Below are 10,422 nucleotides of genomic sequence, written 5' to 3' on the forward strand. Positions count from 1 at the left end.
GAGTAGCCAACATTGAGCATAACTCTCCCTAATAACTGGACTTCTTTTCCTTAAGATTTATAGTTTTAGCATAAGTGGGTTTTATGTGCACTACACTGAAGGGTAGCACTATTACATGTTCACATGTCTCATGCAATTGAATACTGGTACTAAGGACAGGGAAGCTAATGGTGTGATGCCACCAAACCTGAAAATAATGCAATATTTCAACCATAGGGATGTATCTACATGTGTCTACAGATTGAGACAAGAACAGACAAAGGCATCAAATAGCAAGATAGCAAATAGTCATAGACAAGAAAAGAGTTTAATCCATGATATGTAGACCATGCAGGAACAAAAGCTGGAACTGGTAAACAGAGCTGGAGTTTGCAGACAGGGAAGCCAGAAATCAATGATAGGGAAAGTAGTTCCAGACAAGCAAAAAGAAAAACAAAAAAACTGAAGTGTTTAACAGACGGTACATAGACACTACTGTGATCTGGACACTTTACCTTGGAGCTCTCAAGATAAATGCAGCCTGTTAGAATAATTTGAGCTAATTGTATTATTAAATATATTATTTATTAAGATTCCTGGTGTAACTTGAGCTAATCAATACAAGCATAAAGAGAAAAGAAAAAAAATCTTAGCACAAAAATAATGCATTAATACATTTTACTTGCCAAAACCATTAGATCAATAAATTACCTGATTTTCTTGCAGTTACATTTATTTTTAATAAAGTCATTCTGGGTTGGGCATTTTAAAGATAGTTTTATATTAACCAATTGGATTGCTAACACTTTAGCCAATACCTGCTATCAATATTCATTACTTAGATTGATCCGTGGTTGGTAAGAAATAAGTAGAATAATGGTAATTAGAATGTTTTACATTGATTGGAGTGCATTGAGCTCTTCTGCCTGTTCATAAACTACCAGTAATTTAGTTGTACATTCAAAAGAGAAATCTACATTTTGAGCACAAAATTATCTACCTCCTGTGTAAACTGTTAATTGTTAAGACTTATATAATCTTTTCTTTAGAATATGTAAATGGTAACTAAATAAAAAATTGTGTAAGTTTGTACAAATACATCTTTAGTAAGGGAGAAATCTTTGCATGTTTTAAAAATACATTATAGGGGAAATGGTAATTAAATTAATTTATTTGCTTATATAACTGCTGTTGATTACTGAATGCTGGGGGTTAGAATTAAGATTACTAATTGGCTAAAGTGTGTATTATTTTGTTTTTGTTGAACTAGGAAGTTCCAATGAACATTATTACACAATTATTTTGAAAGATGGGTCTCTCATCTTTGAAGCAAGGGCCCTCTTTTGCTAGTAGACAGAAATATGAGAGACCATTTGGTGTCCACATAGGAAGCCTTTTTTCCTGATTGGCCCAAGGCAAACATTCCCTTTGCCTTGTTAAAATAAACTTGGCACAGATAGACCTTCAATACAGAAATAGAAGCATACACCCCTGTATGTGCGCAACTGACAAATAGGACACAGTTGTGCCAAAAAGTGCATTGCCAAGGTGACAAGTAGGATACGAGTACAATACCATTGCATTGAGAGACCTGCCTCCCACCAACACTTATCTTCTTTCCCTTAAAATTGTGTGAACTGTGAACTGTAGGTGGGTAAATATCTCGTTTGATGTATTTGTAGCCTTGTAGTAGTTAAAATAATGCTTCAGTCAGATTCAGATACAGATGGTACAGGAATGGTAAAAGCTTAGTCCATTTACTCGTCCCTATTCCCTCTGTGTCATGCTCTGTGCTGCAGTTGGCTCAGGTCTTCTCAGTTAGTATGAATCGGATATCTGTTGTTCACAGTGCAGTTTAGAGATGAGTGCAGGGCACCGTGTTTTGGTTTTGGTTCTAAAACCATCTTTGTGTTTTGGTTTTGTTCAAAAATTCTCATGTGTTTTGGTTTTGGTTTGAATCTGGATTTCATTAAAAAATGTGAAAAACAGGTAAAATCATGTGATTTTTCAGCTGTTTTTCTTCCTATATTAGTATGTACAGCATTAACATTTGCAGTCATTTACAGTCTATTTTCTAATGATTTCTTCACAACTGTCAAAAGTTTACACCAATTTTGGCCAAAGGCTGCAATGAGCTGAGTGGTTAAAATTAGTGACAGAACAGTTTAATAAAAGATACAATTCCTTTGAAACATTGTGACACAGCAGTGGCAGAAAGGATGGCAGTTTAATAAAGTAAAGGACATTTTAAATACATAAAGGCAAAGCACTGGCTGATATGATGCTCATTTTAGAAAATACATAATCCAAGGGTACGCCCACCCCACAACTGATATGGTTTGAGAAAATGGCTGAAGTATATAAACTGTTGAATTCTACCTCGTTACTACCTCTTGCTGGGTGTGGTACATATGTTCAACAGTTACTTGATAGGTATTTATATGGTTGACACCATAATACAGACAGGGTTGGAAAGTCAACAGTAATGACATCGACAATATTGTTAGATCAATAATTGAAATGTAAACAGTGTTATTAGGTCGAACATTTGAATGTAGACAATATTACTAGCTTGGCAATTCAGGTGTAGACAGTTTTATTAGGTTGATATTTCAAGTATAGTCAGTATTTTTACGTTGACAATATTAGTCCAAACCCTAACCCCATTCAAAACCCTAACCATTAATCATATAATTCTGTCTATATTTAAATTGTCAACATAATAATGCTGTAGACCATATGAATCGACCTAATGATACTGTCAATATTTTAATTGTCAACCTAATAATACTGTTGAGTATATTATTTGTCGACCTAATAATACTGTCAACATATTTGAATTGTTTAACTACTGTTGTCGACTTTCTCAATGTCAATTAAATTATTGTCTAGCCTTCGACCACATACCCTCTTGCTTCAGTTGGTTGCATGGCAGGTAATTTTTTAAGAAATTCTGAACAACCAAGTTATGTTTGCTCCATTATTGGCAATAAGGAATCCTGGGGAAAGTATTAGTGGGGTGAGCCATTTTGCTATGACATTTTTGAGTTTTTCCAACAGAATGACCCTGGTATGCTTCTTAGTGGAGCCAACAAAACAGAGAGTAGCTTCTCTGTGTTTGACTTTGAGCAGCACACCCCCCAAAATAAATATTTCTTGATTTTAAAATCCAATTGTTTGACTGTGAAAGCAATTGTGTGAGCGACAATATCACATTTGTACTAGTAAGTGGGCACAAGACAGGGTGCTGTGTTTACAGCACAACCCAATTTGATTTCAACTAATTGTATTATTTTGACTGATATTGTGGAACAGCGTCTACATTGCAAAGTAACAGTCCCTTCTTTCCCTATCTCATTGGGTATTCACGTGGTGGTGTGACAGCTAGAACTGGATCCAACTTCAAGTAGCTTTACTCCTGTTGTCAATCATGGATCAGTTTATAGTCTAGTAGTGTTAGTAGTAATACTTTTTCAACCTCTACAAATAAAAAATAAAAAAGACCATTTAGGAACAAAGTGTAAGAACGGGCGCTCTAAATCCAAACGTTTGCCACTCTCAAAGAAAACATCAGCTCTTGTTTTAACGATTAAGGGAAAAGTTACTGAGGAATGTGGTGATTTGTCTAAAAAAATGAAAATAACTAACTTTCCATACATGACATGCAGTGGCAAGAAAAGGCTCAGATCATGATCACGTTTTACTAGTAGTGATCCTACTACTGCTCTTACACATATTAGCATACCCATTTCAAAAAAAAGTGCTCATCATGGTATTGCATCTTCTGTAACTTCAAAAGAAACTTCTCGCTGAGTGTAGGTCTGTCATCTCCAAAACAGCCATATCAGTGCATTAAAAGAACACTGAGGCTGAAGAACAAATTGGGCATTCACAGAATACTGAGCAGGGTTGATAGGTGTACAAAGCTTGTTTTTTTGCCCAATAAGTAGTTCATATATCTCTGATACTGCACCTCACACAATTGCTTACAGATTAAAACACTTGGGATTTTAAAAGAAAAACTTATATGTTTTTGGGTGGGTTTGGGAGGGGGTGCTGATCAGAGCCAAACAGCGCCCTGTGTTTTTTGTCCACTAAATAGTTTAGATATAGCTGATAATGCCCCTCAAACAATTGCCTTCAGATTGAAACACTTTAATTTCAAAATCCATTTTTTGTGTTTTGGCCACTCCTAATTAGTTTACACATATACTATTACAACCAGCAGCCACTACCTGTCTACTCTTCTCTCGCTCACATCCAATTTATCTACACACATTTCCTGCAGTATGATCTGTCAATAACTCTTAAGATTTGTGTAGTAAAATTGCAGCTATTTCAATATGCATAGCCTCTTTCACCCTGACCAAACCTCCTACCCACATGCTATCACTTTTAAAATGGCAGCAGATAACATTTTATTGGAATTTACATTTTGCCTTGTTTTCGGGTTTGAATTTGGCGCGAGAAAGGTACACTAAAATTTTGATTTCTCAGATTTCTCTGAATCTGAACCACTCATGTCCAGTGCTGTTATGTTCTTACATCCAGTGCTCTATATTAGAGGAGCATACTCCTGTGTCTGCCTTTCATTTCCAGCACACGTGGTACTCATTTCCAGCACGCATATCATGTGGTGTGCACCCCACCTGTGTTAGGATTCAGAACAAGAGGTAAGTAGAGGAGAGAGGGAAAGGCACAATGTAGTAGAGGAACATATCCACAACAGTAGTTGGTCCCGAGGGAGGGAACAGCTTGCCAATTCGTCTCAGAGTGTTCCCTAAGTGTAAACCCCTCTAAGTTCATACCTGAAAACATTAATTTTCCAGGTTTTTCAAACATGGTATACTGGTATGTTAACATAAAGTGGTTTCAGAACAAAGCAGATATTGCAGTTTCCTTAAATAGTTGATTTAAGTATAGATTTGTTACTATATTTTCTTGTTAATTTGATTCATGCAACTTGCAAAATACAAATGAAAACAAAATCATACAAATCACAATTTTAGAAAGTTAGTGAAATTTCAATTGCATTGTGCCTAATGTCTTGCAAGATTTATTCAGGGCTATAATTTATTTAGACTGCATACTTTTTTTAAATAGCATACATTTACTTTAAAGTCATACAAATTTTTTGCCCATCATTTTTAAATAATGTCTAATTTTAATTTTCACATAATAACTACTGACTGGCAAACTGATGATTAGATTGTCAATTTGCTGATTTACACATACAAGGAAACTTAACCTGTAAACCACATAATGAACCTAAAAGTTTTACATTTTTTGCATAACATCAAATCTAGAATAATGACTATGTTCAGCTAAAGGCACCTTTTTTCATTAAACTACAATTAGTATGATAAATTGCTAGGGTGTTTGGTTACAGCTTCACTGGGATGCACTTGTTCATTTATAATTGAATGGCATAAACTAGAATTTTAAGAGTAAAAGAAAAACAGTGAAGACTGAAAACAAAGCAGACAGGGAGTTTTTGTGTAATTGTGTATTCAATTTTTACTTATTTAATCTTTATTGAAAATTTTAATGCATATTGGTAGGGTACAGAGACTAAAAGGAGGCTAAAGAGAGAGACAAATAATTGAGAAGAATAACAAGGATGCTGTAGCATACAAATCGACTTTACAGTATTGAGACAAATATAAGAGTTTAATATTGCTGACATGGGTGTCTGACAACATAATTTTGTAGTTAAGAATAAGTAGAGCTAACTTTTTGGGTGTTTTATGAGTTTGACATTAAGAACTAGGTAGCAATACTAGGCAAAGCGAGGGCCTCAACCTTTCCTCCTTGCGTGTTAGAGCCCTGGGTATAGTAATGTCTCCATTTTGGCCATCTATTGTATTTATTCTCTGAGGAGGTTGCAACAGTGGCAAATGAACACATATCCATGAAAGAGCTTTAGAGTCAATTGTCCCATTACTTTGGGTCCCTTAAAAAGTGGGAGGCACATATAGAAACCGTTGTAATTCCTACATTTTTCACCTGATTTGGATGTAAATACCCTCAAATTAAAGCTGAAAGTCTGCAGTTAAAGCACATTTGTTAGTTTCATTTCAAATCCATTGTGGTGGTGTATAGAGCCCAAAATATGAGAATTGTGTCGATGTTCCTATATTTATGGACTTGACTGTATGTCCCATGAATGGTTTTGGAAGGGGATCCCACTCAACTTTGTAGCTACATCTAAGCTTCTCAAAATAATAAGCTTAAAATAATGCTGCAATTAAATATTGACTTATTTGCTACCATTGAAGAGGCAAAACTCATTTAGTAATGATGATTACCTCATGCATTTTTTTTTTGTTTATTCTGCTTTGTCTGTGCTCAGTTGAGTCACTAGATACAGTCTTCTGAAGCCTACTTAATGGTGAACTAGTTATTACAATATAAAAATATGTCCTTAAGTCCTTAACTGTGTTCAGAAATTTCATACTTGAATAAATTGCACATTAATTATGCAATTTTTCTTAGACATTATAATTAAGTTGCATTATATCCTGATACAACTAGCTGATGTGGTTAATGTGTCCAAGTCTTTCAATGATTTATTAAGATACTTAAAAAGCACTTGTGTGCATTAACGAAAAAGATTCAAAACTCTCAGCTCTTATTTGCTCTGCTCACGATCAGTTATGTAAAATGTCTTTGAGAGCAGCAGGCAGCACAACACAGCAAGTGAAATTTTGGGAAGATATTTAAAAGCTTCATTGTAGTGGTTTTTTTTTTATTATTGAAGTATAAAGCTTCTTTTAAAAAAATAATAGCAAATAGGTACCTGATATCTTGAATCTGCACAAGCCATTAATTCCCAAAATTAAACAGATTCAACAAACTTGAAATACACTATTTCTAGAGCTATAACTTAGAGAAAGCTGAAGGATATAGGATGTATCCTGCTAATACTTCTAGTAGTTTTGGTTGGGGGTGATATCCGTGGCTGGATTGAAATTCTCCCATGAAAGTATTACAAATAATCATGTGATGATGACTGAGAAACTACAGTTTGCGCTTCATAATTGTCATCAGATTGCCATCTGAGTCCAAGAATGATACTCATTGTACATTATCCTCACCCTCACCACCATCAGCAATGACAACGCTAGCTATACAATTAACATGCTAATAGTTTGGAACTGCCATCTGGTTTGGCAGATCTTGTGTGTTTCTGCCAAAGAAAACTATGATGTATTTCCCTATGTTAGATTAGGGTGTTAGGCTAATCGCCAGAAACTGAAATAAGTCTCCTAGTACCATGTACAGATGGCTTTACCTGTAGAGCATTAAAAGCAAAGGTCTGTATCCAGGCAGAGTTCCAGCCCCAGGCAGTGATCAGTATAGCAGAGGACAGTATTCAGACAGACTTCAAAATACAGGCAGCTGACAGACAAGGATGCAGGTTGAGTAGCTTACACAACGTGGATTCATCTATCACTGGCATTGGGAAACCAGACTACAAGCACTATAAAGAGTAGGGAGCCAATCAAAAAGCCCCATCTAGTGATTCTCTGATCATGTGATCACACTGCACCAATAAATTATTTGCGAGTGAGTTGCCTAAGCAATCCAGCAATGGAGAACACAGCTAACAATCATGGGGGTGCACATCTGCCCCCACTGACCCTTACAGTACCCCGTACATGAAAAATGTGATTCCACAGGAAAGAAACCCAATACCTTTCTTCCAGCCCATACTATTTCCAATGGACCAAATAATACACAAGACCTTAAATTAATTTGGAGTCCAAAATTTCCCCAACCACATATTCAGAATGTCTATCGATCATCATCTGCTCATCTAGGATGGAGCCTAGAAGAATGTGCCTTCTTGAAAAGTTTTGGAATTCAACACTGAGTTAAACAAAGAACAGTGAAATGTTCTAGGAATTTTCATTGACTTGGGTAATTCGAACTGGAAAGAAATCAGGTAAATCTTTCAAATAATTTTAAAAGATCCAAAATGCTGAGGGCCAAGCTTGCCTGAAGATTGTTGAAGTTTGTTGTTAGACAACCAAACTTTATTACCAGCAAAAAACATAAAGCAACCCTAGTGGTGCTGTTACTTGTATGTTCTTCCTGTCTGGCTCCAGCCCATCCCATGGTATGGTTCAAAGAGCTGTTTCACCGCTTCAATCAAAATCTTAGCAAATACATTCTCACTTAATAGATGGCATCTGCTCAAGCAAGCATACTGTTATCCTGCTCAAATAAGCACAAAGTTATCCTGTTCTATTATCCTCATGCACTAATCAGTCTAATAATTCAATCTCTTGTTCTGACAAGTTTCATTACCCGTTTTCTTTAGAGGATATCAGCAAATGTTTTTACACAGATAATCAGAATAGTGGTCAGCTTGAACGGTGGATATTTAACACAAAGGTACTTAATTAGTAGTTAACCCCAGATGTGCACCAGTGGTCTCCCTTGTGCATAGACCTCACACCTGTTCCTAAATTAGATTAGGTAATAAGAAACAACGTCAAATCTATCTTGTAAAAAAGGCAGCAACTTTAGCTTCTTTTTTTTTTTTTTTTTTTAAAAATATCCAAATAACAATGTAAATTCATGGTACATAGTCAACCAATTAGTATTTTAGAACAACACATATATTAAGAGGCAGTCCTATTTGCAATAATAGTATTAATACATCATCAATTCATGGCTATTTCACGTCTCTCCTGTTTGTTCAACCAGGAATATAAAATCATACAAAATTAAAAAGAAAAAGTTTCCTCCTAGTGCAATACTCCTACTCTTTACAGCCTTATTCAGATCAATAATACTTATGTACCAAATGAATTATCTGATTTTGCTCATCAGTATATTATGGTGATCCACTGTGTCTCATAAAGCTCTCTGCTCCATATATCCAAGGAGTTTGACATAGAACCAACAGAGAAGAAAACATCAATAGTGCAATTTTGCCTTTTTCTAAAAATACACCTGTGCATAGATCACACTAATATAGTGAATTAATACTGGAAAATCTCTTTTCTCAGCATGCTTCCAAAAACAATCTATAAAAATCCACTGTAGACAACAACTTTCCAGGAAAAAAACACTCCAAATTTTTTAAAATTCATGAAACATGTATAAATTGCCTACATACCAACAATTATCTTATAAGATGCATATCTCCTCTCAAACAGGTTCTCTTTAAAATCCAAACTTCTTTAATGTGCTCTGCTGCACATATTTGTGACCTCCCAAAAAATGTAAGAAAACAACATAGTGTGAAACCCTTAAAGATTTTTTGTCTATCAAATTATAAAAAATATTGCATGTACTTAGAACCTGAAACAGACGTATCTGATCACAGGCTGTACAGATGTTTCCCTGAAACAGTATGAAGTTTTCTTATTGTTGTATGATCCACAGAGTGTGTTCAAAATGTCCCAACATAATTTGTTCCTTCTTTTTATGGGCTTCCTCATGGAGTAATAAAAAATGAACCTCTACAGAGCTCCTATTTATAGGAATATTTGAAATCGTTAATTCCATGGCAAAAACTATTGCACATGCGCCCACATGTTGGCAAGCGACGTGGGCATGCGCAAACTATGTCTTCAATAAGAAAACAAAAAAGTACATTGAAGCCTATATAGGTTTAATACTGCTTATTGCGCACGTGCCTACCTTCAGACAGGCACACTGCGCATGTTGGACATTCTCCTTCTCCGATAACAGGAGAAGACCAAAGACCACTTGAGACTTCTAAGTCTCAATTGCGTATGTGTCCATAACGGAACGATGGACAACCTTTATCCAGTCCTTGGGAAACAAATTATATATAATTATTCTATATCAATATTCACGATAATAAAGAGCAATTATCTTTAACACTACATTCTTATGGGAACACCTTACTTTTTCAAATATAATTATCTTATCAGTATATATATATATATTGTAACAAAGGGAGGCATTTATCTGACAAGCTGCAGAGAAAGCATACAAGCAGAATAAAACATTGGCGCAGTTATGCACCTAGATTGAGGTAAAAACTTATGTGTAGTTTAAAGTTTTATTTAACTCACATGTTTTGGAAAGCTGCTTCCTCTCAGCAAACAGACAGGGTGTGTCTGTTAGTGCAAACAGAGCCAGTGATGGGCGTTTCCTCTTAAAGAGAAGGTGGGTGTGTCCATCAAGCTAGGGGGGGAGGAGTATCAGGTATAAAAGCTTGTTTGTATCATTTGTTCAGTGAGACCAACGCTGGGGAAGCTGGCTGGTCTTGAGAGAGCTAAGTTATGTCTAGCTAGCGTTTAGGGTCTCCAAGAATTGCTGTGAAATCTGTACGGTGTCAAAACATTTACCATCCTGACAATCAAACTACATAAAAAGAAAGAAGTTGTTCGCGTGTGCTTCTGCAGTAGCTGGCTCTTACCACAAGATATATATATATATATATATATATATATATAT

General features: G+C 35.5%; 1 long non-coding RNA gene across 2 annotated transcripts in view; it reads right to left on the minus strand.

The window, feature by feature from the left end:
* The window catches only part of LOC142140443 (uncharacterized), a 52,845-nt gene extending 43,105 nt beyond the window's left edge, over positions 1-9,740 (minus strand). For both annotated transcript variants that reach the window (XR_012688481.1, XR_012688480.1), the window contains exon 1: positions 8,792-9,740. This is a non-coding gene — a long non-coding RNA (uncharacterized LOC142140443). The remainder of the gene's footprint in view (positions 1-8,791) is intronic.
* Positions 9,741-10,422: the final 682 nt, after the last annotated feature.

This window comes from Mixophyes fleayi, chromosome 2, assembly GCF_038048845.1.
Source record: "Mixophyes fleayi isolate aMixFle1 chromosome 2, aMixFle1.hap1, whole genome shotgun sequence".
NCBI classification, from domain to species: Eukaryota; Metazoa; Chordata; class Amphibia; order Anura; family Limnodynastidae; genus Mixophyes; species Mixophyes fleayi.